Here is a 14,324-nt window from a genome sequence, read left to right as displayed (position 1 = left end):
TTATTTTTGGAGCTCAATGAGGACGTGTGTTCAGAGTTAAACTGTAGCAGCTCGTTCAGCTTTCAGGTTTAGAACTACTATTATTTTTTCTTTGTTTGGTTGGTTTGGTCCCTGCGGCAGTTCATGTAGTTGTTATGGTCACCAGAAATAAAAATATCAATAATTTTCCATTCTCTAATACATGAGTACATGTCTAGGAAGGAAACATAGAGAAATAATCAACAATCAGAGGCAGCATAGGTCCATACACAAATATGCTTATCCTAGGATGATTGAATTGTACTCTAAATTATAAAAGTGGGAATGACTTATGTCTGTTATCTTCGTTGGTTGCAGGATGAGTGGAATATGTAGTATCACATATATAAGTAGAAAAATTCACAATGATGGATGTGCATAATGAATATATTTTGCTAATTGCCTTATACTAAAATCAGAATGCACTCGTACTTGGTTCTTGTTTTGAATAATATATCTATGCTCCTTTTTCCCTTTTACTGAACTGAAGACCAAAGGTAATTATATATGTACTGCCAGTTGAATTTAGGCTGTTTAGGCCGTGTTGTTCTCTCCAAGCTGTTGTTTAGTGCAAACCAGCAGTTGCTCTTGATTTCTTGGTTGTGCCGGGTCTCTGACTCTATTGCAGTAGCAAATGGCAGCAGCTGTTCTCGTTTTTTCTGTCGATAGCTTTGCAGCAGTGAGCACAAAATTGTTCCAGCTGGCAGCCTTGATATTCATATCAACAACAGAAGCTATTCTTTAATAACAACAGTTGTAGCTGTCTGCTTTCTCGACCGTGATCAGCTTTGCAACTACAGAGTTTGGCTCTATTCTCAAATTTGCAAAACTGCAGCACGTTACTTCCAGCAACTCGGTTATCTTATTTGGAATGCAACAGTGAAGGTAATTGTCACTTGCAGGAAACTTTCATGCTGCTATCAGTTTAGTTTAAAACCTTTAACTTGGCTTAGTTGTTTGCTTGCCTTGGTTCCGAGTTATTTTGCCTGCCTTGGTTTTCAGATTGGTAGCAGTAGTAGCAGGCTGTTGTATTCCTCTCTAATGAGAATCAGCAGCTGCTACAATTCGTTCTTGTTATCAGTTCTCTGAAGTCTGATTAACAGCTTGACAACTAAAGACTGCAGGTTTTTATTAACTAGTGCAGCAGCAGCTCGTGCTTTTCGTTGGTAGTTTTTCTCACTGCAATTCAAATACATGGCAGCAGTAGTAGCTTGGGACTAATTCCATTCCTATGCAGTATGTCACTTTCAAGCATTTGTGATTCAACTGTTCAAACCATCAGTTGCTAATCACTGAAAACATTAGTTTGATTCTCTTTGGTTGGTCAACGCTTAGGAATTCACTTGGAATTGTTTTTATCTTGGCTTCTAGAAGTAGCAACATGGTACATCTCTTGTGCGTTGAAGCTGGACAGTGAGCCACTACTTTGTTTGATTAATTTGGATCTTTCTCTTGTGATTCTGAATTTTGTTTCGCAATGATTTGAAATTCAGTAAAGTTTATTAACAAATGTGAGCTTTATTTCAGAAAATATATTCCTCATGTTTACCTCTTACTAAATAAACTTGAACTGATCTGACTCAGTACAGTTCTTTGGTTTGATCTATGTGATTACGTAGTTGCAACTGTAGTATGTATAAGTTTTAGATATTTGTTTGATCAACACAGTTTAGGCATTAAGTAAACTGCTGCTTTTTTAATAATTTGGAAGTGCAGCTTGTGTCCTGTATCGTTTCTGAAACTAGAGCATAGTGGGAACAATATCATTTTTTCTCCAATTCAGTTCTATGCTGTAACAACAGCTTGTCTGTTTTGTCTAAACTGCAGTAGGCAGCAACACATCAAGGTCAAGCACCAGCTCAGGCAGAGGCAGGAGCCAGCCGGACTATTGTTTTCTGAAGTTTGAACTCTGAACCAAGCATGGCTAAGTCCTGTGTAGTGTTTAAATGTTTGCAACTATTTCTTTTTAGATGGTAAAATAGTACAGATAGTGGTAAACTAGACTTGACATAATTTTCATTTTGGTTTGATCTATGATGCATGACCAATGTTCCTAATTAAACATATTTGTGATAGATGAAGGTTTGCAAGAAGGCATCTGGACCTCTCAAGGGCACTGCAGGTATGTGTCTCTAAAATTTACATTCAAACTGTGTACAAACCTAGTGACAGCTGTAGCAGAGTAGTACAATGATTCCAAAGTCCATCCAGTAACCAATAATGTGAGCAACACATGCAGTTCGACAACTAGAGTTCTGTTTATCTGAATAAGAGCAGAGCTTCTCTATCCTTTTTCTCTTAGCTGAAATTACTGCTAGGCACAAACCAGATATATAAGCACAAACATTTACAAAATGCTGAAATTTGACCTACATTTTTCAGAAAAATAGATTAGACTAGCCAAATGAGCATTACCTTGTTGAATGTTTCTTCTATTTAAATGCAGAAAAAGGACAAAATAGTTAATTTAGGTTATTATCACTCACCATGACTAAAAGGTAAAATTTGTAACCAAGTATACATTTTTTAAAAGTTCTATGACTGCACTACTAGCTACATAAATGTTCTAATGACTGAAAGTTGATGTGATAATTTACTGCTGAAAGTTAAACTTGACTGAAAGTTAAATTGGTTAGAGGCATTTGTCGCACTTAGGCGCAAATGAGGTCTAGTGCTTTAGATAACTCATACTGTACATCAATTTTACATAACTTCTCTATACTTGCTGATTATATGATTGTTATATATTTTCAGGAAGTGCTGGGCACTAGCCTTTGGCTGAGTTTCTGGAAAAATGGTTCTATGCATAACTTGATGGATGGCAAGTCATTCCTTTTGGCTTTCGAGTTCTTAGAAATGATTGTTTGCACAAACCTAAGTCCTTAGAAATGATTGTTAGCACAAACCTTAGGATTTGAAATACAATGTACTAGTGTTGCCCACTAAGAAGTGCATTCATGTAATTCTTTTGGTGCTTGACTTTGCTGGATGTGATGTACACAGACATGTGATACGTGGACACTATTAAGCTTGAATATCGGTTTGATATGTGCTAAAAATCGTATTTATTTTTTTGGTATATTTATATTGTCCTATTGAACAGTCTGTCGCTATAAATACATTGACTATTGGATGATCTGTCGGTATATGCGTGGTAACAGAGCATCTGTCGCTAAAGAGTAGCAATGGACTATTAGTTGCTATAAATATTCACAGAAACAGACTGTCTGTCATTAAAAGTACTGTCTGTCGCTAAAGATTTTTAGCGACAGGACTTACACCGTCTGCACAAGTCTGCCGCTATAACTTTTTAACGACAGATCGTTTGTCACTGTATCCGCTTGGTGACGTGGTGTAGTGGGTTAGGATCTAAACATCTTAGTGCTATATGGACACAAGCCTCCACTCGTAGGATGTCTATTTCCTCTGATGAGTCTCCTGATGTGCTCTGCAACCTCTCCTTCCAGTTGTTAATGACCTGTGAATTTGTCAAATAAAGGGTTAGAAAGATGTGGGAGACATGCATGTAGATACTACTAGAAAAACCAGGTGCGGCCATGCCGCGCCCTTTCTAGATTGGGCAGTATATTTAACAGTATCAATATATAGTTGGAATTTGTCGAAGGGGTGGGCCTGGTGCAAGCGGTAGAGTCTTACCGCCTGTGACCAAAAGGTCCCGGGTTCGAATCGCGGTCTCCTCGCATTGCACAGGCGAGGATAAGGCTTGCCACTAACACCTTTCGCCAGACCCCACACAGAGCGGGAGCTCTCTGCATTGGGTACGCCTTTTTTTAATATATAGTTGGAATTTGTGCATGAGCATTTTTCGTATACTCACGTACAAATTTTTAGTACAAAAAATGTACATATGAGTATGTGAGAACTCATGTACAAAAGTTTTTTGTACACACTCAATGCCTACTACTCCCTCCGTTCTTTTTTACATAACACATTAGGTTTGGCCTAAGTCAAATATTGCTATCTTTGGTCACCCATTTGTATAAAAAAAATTATAGTTTTACAATGTATGAATCCTATAATGTGAAAATGTTTTTCATATAGTGAATCTGAAAACATAAATCTTATATCATGAATCTTTATCATTTTTAGAAAATTGATGGTCAAAGATACAAATGTTTGAGTTAAGACAAACCTAATAGGACATATAAATAAAAACAGAGGGAGTATTTGAGTCCAATGTTATAACAAAGCACTTCCAACACAAAAGAAAGAAAAGAAAAAGGAGCATAGTTCTTGCTATATGAATCATATAATACACAAGAGAGGTCTCAGATTAAGCAAAAGCTATTATCAAAATTGACTTTAGTAAAGTACTCATTGTACTTATAGCACTTCGGTAGACATGGGAATAAACATGTGGATGTATAGATATAACAAAAGCAAAGTAGGTCTTGATTTTAATAAAGCGAGTGAAATGATGTATTTGACAGCTTGTTTCCCAGCACAGTATTACAAACATGGCGAGCTTGTGCGAAGTCATATCTTTTAGTCATCAGGTTGTGCTGTTCTTCATTTGCAGTAGTTGTTGTTATCAGCTTATCTATGCAGGTAACATGGGTCATTAAGAAAATGTTGAGACATCTCTTGGTTTGAGCATGCACCCATAAAATAATCATATTTAAATGAATCTTTGTGAGTGTGTATTCATATGTGGTCATGATAATATGAAACACATGGATTCAGAAAACAATAATGCTAATTGAAGATAAAACAAAAGATAATAGCATTAAGATGTTGCAGCAAAGTACCACAGAATGTCAAAATGCTCACTAAAGACCTTTAAGGGTTTAACAGGTATGAGTTAGAAAACAAAAGAAATCATAATGTCAAGAATTGTGTGTGACCACCTTATTTATGGTATATATCGTGAAGCCATGGTAGTTGTCACTATATCTCAAGTACCATAGGCAACAATTGCTTCAGATAAGTCTAACTTTAGACGATGACTCCTAAATTCAGAGCTGCAACCATCTATCAGCTCCAACAATTGGAGCTCCACTTGTTTCACCACAGTTATCATCCGTGACTGCATAAAGCAGTATGGGATCTTTCAAAATAAAGCAGCATGGGAAATTCATCTTGCTCTCTGTTTGTGCAGATAAGAGTCTTCCATGCCAAGTACATAGCATATGGAGACAACCATGAATCTAACTTTTTCAAGCTCGAAGTAAATTGTGAAATGGAGACTTCAGAATCACCAAATAGCTGCACGACCTTATATATTCTGGATTGTATGACTGCATATGAACAGTTGGTCAACTTCAGATCAATATATTAATCTTATGGTGTGGCAGTTCACGTCAGCAAATACAGTTCTCGGCTTTTCACAATCATAAGAATGCATGACTAAAAGGAGAAATGTCAACATTTCACATGTGGATGTCATTGGGGTGGGAGTGTACAAAAGGAAAACATGGGCGCTTGCATCCAACTCTGTTGGATTCAGAGAGAATTGCAGTACCACAACCATGGTCATGTAAAAGCTCAAAGAAGGTTGGCGTCTATTGCCTGCAACTGCAACATATCTGGCATGAACGGTTAGGCTGAGACTCCGTCGTTGTATCTCGTGTGAATGGTAACACCAATATATCAAACAGGTTGTCATAGTAGTTGAACAGGACTGTGTACCTTAATGCCTTAGACGGCTGGACATTTTCTCGAATATGTTGCAGGCAGTAGAGCTGCCATCACTTTGCTACAGGCAGCCGAGTGTTGCTGGTGTAGTGAACGCCAGTGTAGTTGGCTAGGATGCCATTATCGTTGTCCCATTCGGCTTGGGCCTTGGGGGACGCCATCCCCTTCTGGGCAGCCGAAGCCGGCGGCCGGCGGCCGGCCATGGACAGCCTCCGCGCCCCCTTCCATGTTTCGCCTGGACTGCCGCTGACGGCTGCACGTGGCGTGCTGGTGAGGCCAAGCGAACGGCCGAGCCCTTGGCGCCGTCAGCCCGTCACCGAGCAAGAGCTGGATGTGGCTTAGGCTGAGCCTGCATCCTCCTTCCCTTTCCATCCGCCTTCACGCACGAGAGGCTCGAGCTCGATAGACGAAGGGCTGAGGGCGGCTGGGCCGAGAGCGGGTAGATGAGGTCGGTAGAGGCGCGACAGGTGGAGAGCATGGAGGCTGAGGCGGTGCTACAGCCGGAGAAAGGCACGAACGCCTGGCGGCGCGGTGGGCGGATGCCTCAGCCTGGCTCTCAGTCACAGGCTGGCGGAGCGGCGTTGCGAGGCGGGGGAGATGACGTCGATGGCCGAGACCGCTGGTTCATTTCAAAATAATCTGAGGTGTTTTTTGCAAAATATACTGAGAGGGCCTCTGGAGCGCGAGTTGATTTCCGAAAAATATAAGGGGTTTTTCGAAAAATGACCGCCGCTCGCCCGATCTGGACCGTCCGCGCGCCCGATCGAACGGCCGCGAAAAGCCCGTGACGTGGCACGCTGGCTTGCCGCGGTTTGGGCACAGGATTCATATGTAAAGATTAATACCTGATACTAAAATGAAAAAGACATGCATCAGTTCATGATAGTATACACAGAGAGAAATTTTACTTGCACGCTCAGCAAACTGTTTGGGATGAGTGGGAGTAGCCTTTATTTCCGGCGAATATTTTCAGATTTATGACCCCCAAAGTGAATACGTCAAACTTCTTCGATATAAAACCATAGTTTATGTATTCAGGTGGCAAGTACCCAATTCATGATATAACAAGAATTACAGCATCAAAGATATGGTTATTAGTGCAACTCAAGCGGAACCTGCTTATTTTAATTAAGGCATTGCCAAAATAACTGGGTAAAAAAAATGCTGCATCTGATCAACTTACTGTGTTCCTTTGACGGTCATAGTTTTATAGGTCTGGGTTGAAGCAACCAGTCTGGACAAACCGAGATCTCCAATTTTTGCCGTCAGATCCTTGAATATGTTAGAAGGTTTTATGTCCAGATGGAAAATAGGCCTTTCCTGTTCATTATGCAGGTGGTTTAAGCCCTCGCAGGCCCCTCTAATAATTTTGTAACATATCGGCCAGTCAAGATCACAAGACTCGTCTGTAATATAAATGAAAAGAAAAGAAAACATGTAAGACAACCGAATCATGTTGTAGCCTGCTAAATAATTCGTAATTCAGTAAGTAGTATACCGTTAATATGTTTGTCAAGACTTCCACCTTGCATATATTCGAAGCAAAGAACTCGCACCGTTTCTTGAGCACGAATAAGATTCCCATCATGCATCACGAACTTAAACTGTAATTCATAGCAGTAGCCAATTAATTTTGATGGTTGACTTTTCTATGGTTATTGAATTCATTGTCAAAATCCTTGTCGTCAAGTCCTTGCAGGGGATGAAGCTTCTTCAGAGCAATCTCTTGCCCATTGTACACGCCCTGTGGATTAGAATACACCAGCAGTGGCAGAAGAAGAAAGAGTACCATTAAGAAACCAGAGAATTGAATCAGAGGTGGTATCATCATTAGAATCTAACTATAATACATCTGCATATAATACTTGAACGATTAGTCATACCCGGTAAACATCTCCATAACAACCGGAGCCAACTTTGAACTCATCTGAAAAATTGTCTGTAATCTTTTCAAGATACGCGAGATTAATGCCCATACCCTCACCCACAAGGCTCATCTTGGATATGTAGAAGAGCAGCACGAGTAAATCCGACATGCTTTCGCAAAGATGCATCGCCAACCTGGGGAAAGGTCAAAGGGATGAAGGATCTATATTTTGCTCCATGGCGATCAGGCGGTAGGATTGCAAAACATGGAGGTAAGGTAAAGGGTTGGATGCTACAAACACATATACATAATAAAAAAATAAAAGGATGAAAAAGAAACAAAAGACTTACCCGTTAACCAGCAATAAGATTGCACACCGGGGCTTGTTGGGCAATAATGGCAAAAGAAAATCATGGGTTAATCGAGCACGTGACCCTCCTCCCTCTTCTTCCCCTCCTCTCCATCCATACTATTTGTCTCCCACGGACTATCCAGCACAAGAGGACACTAGCAAGAGTACAACAATGCACCACCGAACCTGGGGAAATGTGGAGGTAGAGCGAGATGCGGATCTTAGGGCAGTCCCAATGGAAGAAACTGATATGGTTTCCATAGCACAAGAAATCATCTATAGAAACTACCTTCCACAGTGGAGGTGTCTTTATGTAATAATTATTTTCTTTTTCTCTCTCCCAACTCTATCTTCTTCGGTACGAGCCCCCTGGAAACTAGTGGTTTCTCCCCAATGGCGATTTCATGGTTTCTTGGTGCATTGGGTCAAGAGAAGACCTGATTTCTTCATGAGGAAACTATTTCTAGGATTTTTGCTCTCTTTCTTCATTAATTACGTTGCCATGTCAGCATTTTGCCTACGTGACAAGTCATTTAATAAGGATAGAAACCATCATCAATACATCATTGGGACTGCCCTTAGGCAGCAGGATTTAAAAACAAGGAGGTATGCTCAAACAAGGAGGTACGCATAAGCGTGGTAGATAAAATAAAATTAAAATAAAGAAACAAAGGCGTTGTTGGCATTGACTGAAGGCTGCCGCTGATAGGGCGGACTGTGGAGCCCATTACTCTAATTAACAACAGTTTGGAGGAAATAGCAGCGTGACATCTTGCCGCTGCCCAAGCCCAATAAGATTGCAGATCAATTTTTTTCAAAAGTACTAGTGGCATGCTGAACAGACGGATTCATTGAACCGACAAGGTCGCTTTTCCTGCTGGCGTTCTCATATTCAGTTTGTACGTATCCAGATATTCAAATCCGATTCAAACGCACCACGTTATCGTCTCCTATATACATCCATCCACAAATAAATAAGTTCATAGTATTAAAAAAAACATCTGGCTTATCCTCTCCATCCATCCACAAATATATACGTTCATACAATGTTTAAAATAGCCTTCTATGCTGTTTAGCGGTAGGTGTCTGCAGAAGCTAAAAACGCTATAGCAGACTATAGCCTCGGTTAACCTCATTTAGCGGTTTTGCAAAATACCAGCACAAATCAGTAAATCATAAGCTGCAGACTGGGAATTGGGAGTACCAAATGGTGTGGACGAATTAATTATGGTGGAGGTCTTTCAGTATCCTGCATTGCAATAGCACGCAACCACAAAATGACTTCAGCTGCTCCATCAATCGCTAGCGCACAGCCAAACATGCAGAACTCCAAGCAGTAGAAAAACAAAGGAGAAAACACTGGGTAGGCCGCATGCAGAGCGAAGAGCACTCCGCCACGTCCTTGACCCCCAGAAATGCCATCTGGACGAATTTGTAGCCGCCATCGGCCCGGCGAATCTGCAGCCGCCGCCGTCCTGCTGCTCTTCCGAGAGGAATGGGGGACGGGATAGGATGGCTCGGCCGTCATAGTCATGTTAGGCCGACGCACGGGGATGTTCTGAGAAGGCCCGCGGCCCATGCTGATTTCCGGCCGTCATAGTCTATGGCGCTAAATTACCCCTCATAGTGGCCATAAATACGAAGCATCCCAATGCCTACAACCAATGAGGTCTAGTCCTTCACGCCTACAAGGCTACGACCAATAAATAAATGCGCACTGATGAATACGAAGCATCCCAATGCCCGTCGGCCGGTCTCCTCCGTACCGCAACAAATGCGGCTAAAAGTAACTGCCACGTCCAGAAGAAAACGAACAGGTCGCTGCAGTCACTTTAAATAAGTTTCCTCTGCCTCGGCCCATGGCGCGCCATGCCCTTGGCAGTCCCGCACTTCGTCGCTCCACCTCCGCCGGGCTTCTCCCACTCACCCCGCACCGACGCCGACGCGGGTCCTCGCTGTCTAATCCACGAATGCCCCAAGATCGACGACCACGAGGCAGTGCACCTGCCGACACGTGCCTCCGGCGACCCAAGGTGGCACTGCAGGAAGCTTCCTCTCACCTGCTAGCGGAGAGCCAGTGGAGCGGCGAGTGGGCGGAGGATGGGCCGCGGCCAGGGCGTCAGCTACGGGAACGGCCAGAGCTCGCTGAGCCACATCTTCGGCGGGGACGAGGCGGCCGCGCCTCCGCCGCGAACACAGCCCCAGCTTGGTTGTGCTTGGTCTCCCTGTGGCCAGCGCGGCCGGTGAGGTTTCGCTCTCGCGCTAGTCGTCCCGCCCGCAAGTTGCCGCCAGCCGTCGCTGCCATCTCGCGCTTCACCGAGCGTTCCTCCGTTAGACCGTGATGGAGAGAAGCCAAGATGAGTCGAGAGGATGAGAGAGACCGTGAGGAGGTTTTTTTAGCCAGTGGGTCCCACGGAGGCCAGCTTTTCGTGTCCATAGCCTCAAATTAGATAGATGTCTTTCTCTTTTGTCATACCAGATACGGTGTATTTTCCATTAATAATATTTCAAGGTAAACTCATAAAGAAACCAAAGAATATTTTTCATTCGGTGCCACGCTACAAAATCCCCGCACCAACGCACGGGGTATTATCTAGTTATGTTAAATTTTGAGGTGTGTATATATATATATATATATATTTGATAAACTCATGTAATTAAAGAACATTTATAATTGGAGATATATATGTGGATTCTAGTAACATTACTTATGAAATGATTAAAATATGGGATGCCCTAGTACAGCAGAGCTCACTAGTGCGGTTCCAAAGCTATTTCTACAAGCGTCTATCGGTACCGCTAGTGTCAAAGGCCAGTCAAAATCGTGAACTTCACAGCCGTCTCTAGAGAACCGCCACTACAAATGATTTACACTGGCTGTTTTCTTAAGAAAATCGCCACTACAAATGATTTTCAAAAATTACAAATCAGGCTCAGAAAATAGCAAAAAAAATCCAAGGGAGGCCCCCCCACCAGTTAGCCACCACCTGCTCCGTGCACTTCACGGCCAGTAGGATTCAAACCCACAACCTCCCCCTCATGCGATACTCCTCTCACCACTGCACCTCACACTGAAATCTGTCTATAATAGATTTTCTTTTCCCTCGTATTATCCTCAACCGAGTTTAGATTGATTGTTTGAGACCCTAAATAATTTCAAATGAAAAATGTTGTCAACTACAAAGTTCTAGAAATCATCGGAATCTACAACTTTTATTTTGTTCATCTTTTCATGTGACTTGGCTTGGACAATTCAAATTTTGAATTTTAAAAATGAGAACTTCAAACAAGATTTTGAAATAGCAAATGATTTTGGCTGTAAAAGTCGTCAATAACAAAGTTGCAGAACTCATCAAGGTCTACAACTTTTATTTTGGTTATTTCTTCATTCAACAAAGTGATAGTATACAATTTTCATAAATTCATAAATCTCTCACATAGTTTATGAAACTATATATGAGATATGTTATTTGTGAACAATGTTTATTACCACTTTGTTGGATGAAGAAATGACCAAAATAAAAGTTGTAGATCTTGATGAGTTCTACAACTTTTATGTTCATGACTTATTTAGCTGAAATTTTTTGATGTTTCAAAATGCTGTTTGAAGTTATCATTTTTGAAACATCAAATTTTGAAATATTCACAAGAAAATATGACCAAAATATTAGATGTAAGAACACAATAAATTGACAGAGCATGACTTTACAAAATTTTAGGAAAAAATCAAGTAATTTGACGTTAGTATGAGGGAGAAAGACTAGTTACAAGTTTTAGCCAGAGATTAAAAAGAGAGATCAAAGTTCTTCCACCATTTAAAAATTAAATTTCAAACAATATTTTAAAACATCAAATGATTTCAAATGGAAATGTTGTAATCAACAAAGTTCTATAACTTTTCGAGATCTACAACTTTTATTTTGGTTATTTCTCCATCTGAGGTCGTTGAAAAATTCAAATTTTAGTACTTAAATTTTAATATTCGGTGTCTATTTGTACTGACACTAGGTTATGAAACCACCACTATAAATATATTTTTACTGGCTGTTTTCTTAAGGCAACCGCCAGTAGCAATCATGTATTTTTACTGGTGGTAAACTTTAGAAAACAGGCAGTAAAAATGAATTTACACTGGCGGTTCATGATGTGACCCACAATTTTATTTTCTAGTGGTGTCTGCTCTTTCCACTACTGGAAACAGAGACTTTGCCGAGTGCAAAATTCTTTGCCGAGTGTCAAAAAATCGGGCACTCGGCAAAGACCTTCTTTGCCGAGTGCTGCACTCGGAAAAGATTTCTTTGCCGAGTGCCGGCAACTCGGCAAACACGGGCACTCGGCAAAGGACTTCTTTGCCGAGTGCTAGACTCTCGGCAAAATCTCTACACTCGGCATAGGCTATCCATGAAACGACGTCCTGTCACGGCCTTCTTTGCCGAGCATCTGCGATTAGGCACTCGGCAAAGATTTGTTTTTTTTTGTTTTTAATTTCTTTGCCGAGTGCCCCAGATCTGGCACTCGGCAAAGATTTAAATTTTTTTTTAAAAAAATTCTTTGCCGAGCGTCTCAGATCTGGCGCTCAGCAAAGAAATTTTTTTTATTTTAGAATACTTTGCCGAGTGCCCACTGGACGGTACTCGGCAAAGATTTAATTTTTTTATTATTCCTTTGCCGAGTGCTCTTGTGGACGCACTCGGCAAAGAGGAATTTTTAAAAAAAATTTAAAACATTCTTTGCCGAGTGCCTGATGGTTGGCACTCGGCAAAGACACCCTTTGCCGAGTGCCATGCCCCGGCACTCGGCAAAGTTTTTTTGTTTTTTTGTTTTTGGCCTCCAATTTTTTTGTGCAGCCTTTTTAAAGCACCAGGAACTCCTAGTTACAATTTGAGGATTTTTTTGTAGCTTTTTGTTATATTTAGTTACTTTATTCGTTTACTTGAATTTTTCCGGAAATTTGAAAATTGAACTGCACGTGGTACGAATAATGGAGTTTAATGATTCGAAAATTGATAGTCATGTTAGTGAGTGTTGTGAGAGGCCATATCCAGGAACGGACCCAAAATTTCGGACATCTTGTTCCGAAACATGTCCGCGAATTTGCGTGTGAAGTGTTTATAAATTCTATAAAAAGCAAACGAAGTCCCGAAAATCATGAAACTTGTTGAGATGGTCGTGATATCATATGTGGAGGCTATGATAAAAATTTCAAAAAGATTTCGTGCACGTTGTCACGTACGATGCTTACAAACCAGGACATCTCCACATGTGATATCTGATATCACATGTGGAGATGTCCTGGTTTGTAAGCATCGTACGTGACAACGTGCACGAAATCTTTTGAAATTTTATCATAGCCTCCACATATGATATCACGACATCTCAACAGTTTCATGATTTTCAGACTTCGTTTGCTTTTTATAGAAATTTATAAACACTTCACACGCAATTTTTGCGGACATGTTTCCTGAACAAGATGTCCAAAATTTCGTGTCCGTTCCTGGATACGGCCCTCTCACAACACTCACTAACATAACTATCAATTTTCGAATCATTAAACTCTATTATTCGTACCACGTGCAGTTCAAATTTCAAATTTCCGAAAAAATTTAAATAAACGAAATAAAGTAACTAAATATAACAAAAAGCTACAAAAAATCTCCAAATTGTAACTAGGAGTTTCCTGGTGCTTTAAAAAGGCTGCACAAAAAATTAGAGGCCAAAAACAAAAAAAACAAAAAAACTTTGCTGAGTGCCGGGGCATGACACTCGGCAAAGGGTGTCTTTGCCGAGTGCAAACCATCAGGCACTCGGCAAAGAATGTTTTAATTTTTTTTTAAATTTCCTCTTTGCCGAGTGCGTCCACAGGAGCACTCGGCAAAGAAATAATAAAAAAATAAATCTTTGCCGAGTGCCATCCAGGGGGGCACTCGTAAAGTATTTAAAAATAAAAAAAATTTTCTTTGCCGAGCGCCAGATCTGAGACGCTCGGCAAAGAATTTTTAAAAAAAAATTTAAATCTTTGCCGAGTGCCACTCGGCAAAGAAATAAAAAAAACAAATCTTTGCCGAGTGTCACCCTGATCCGGCACTCGGCAAAAGCCGCGGACTTAGCGGTTTTTGACCGGTCGGGCAGTCACAGCCAGCCACCCCACGCCCCACGCCTGCCCGCCTCCGCGCGCGCAACGCGCCCACACCGCCCCGCTAGCCTGTGCCACCACTGCGCGCCCGCACCGCCCGGCCGCCGCGCTGCCCGCGCGCCCTGCGCCCGCGCCCCCGCGCGCCGAGCCGCCCGCCGCCGCGCCGCCCGACCGCCGCGCTGCCCCGCGCCCGCACCACCCGGCCACCGCGCTGCCCGCGCCCCCCCCGCACCCGGCCGCCCGCGCCGCCTGCCTCGCTGCCCACGCGCCCCCGCTGCCTCGCGCCCTGCCCCGCCGCG

The 14,324-nt window shown here is 41.9% G+C and overlaps 1 pseudogene; it reads right to left on the bottom strand.

The window, feature by feature from the left end:
* Positions 1-3,346: 3,346 nt before the first annotated feature.
* On the bottom strand, positions 3,347-7,670 carry LOC136533911 (cysteine-rich receptor-like protein kinase 28; annotated as a pseudogene).
* Between the last annotated feature and the right edge of the window lie 6,654 nt (positions 7,671-14,324).

Source organism: Miscanthus floridulus, unplaced genomic scaffold, assembly GCF_019320115.1.
Source record: "Miscanthus floridulus cultivar M001 unplaced genomic scaffold, ASM1932011v1 os_1311, whole genome shotgun sequence".
Classification (NCBI taxonomy): domain Eukaryota; kingdom Viridiplantae; phylum Streptophyta; class Magnoliopsida; order Poales; family Poaceae; genus Miscanthus; species Miscanthus floridulus.
Note: the sequence above shows the minus strand (reverse complement) of the source record. Positions and strands in the feature narration are given on the sequence as shown.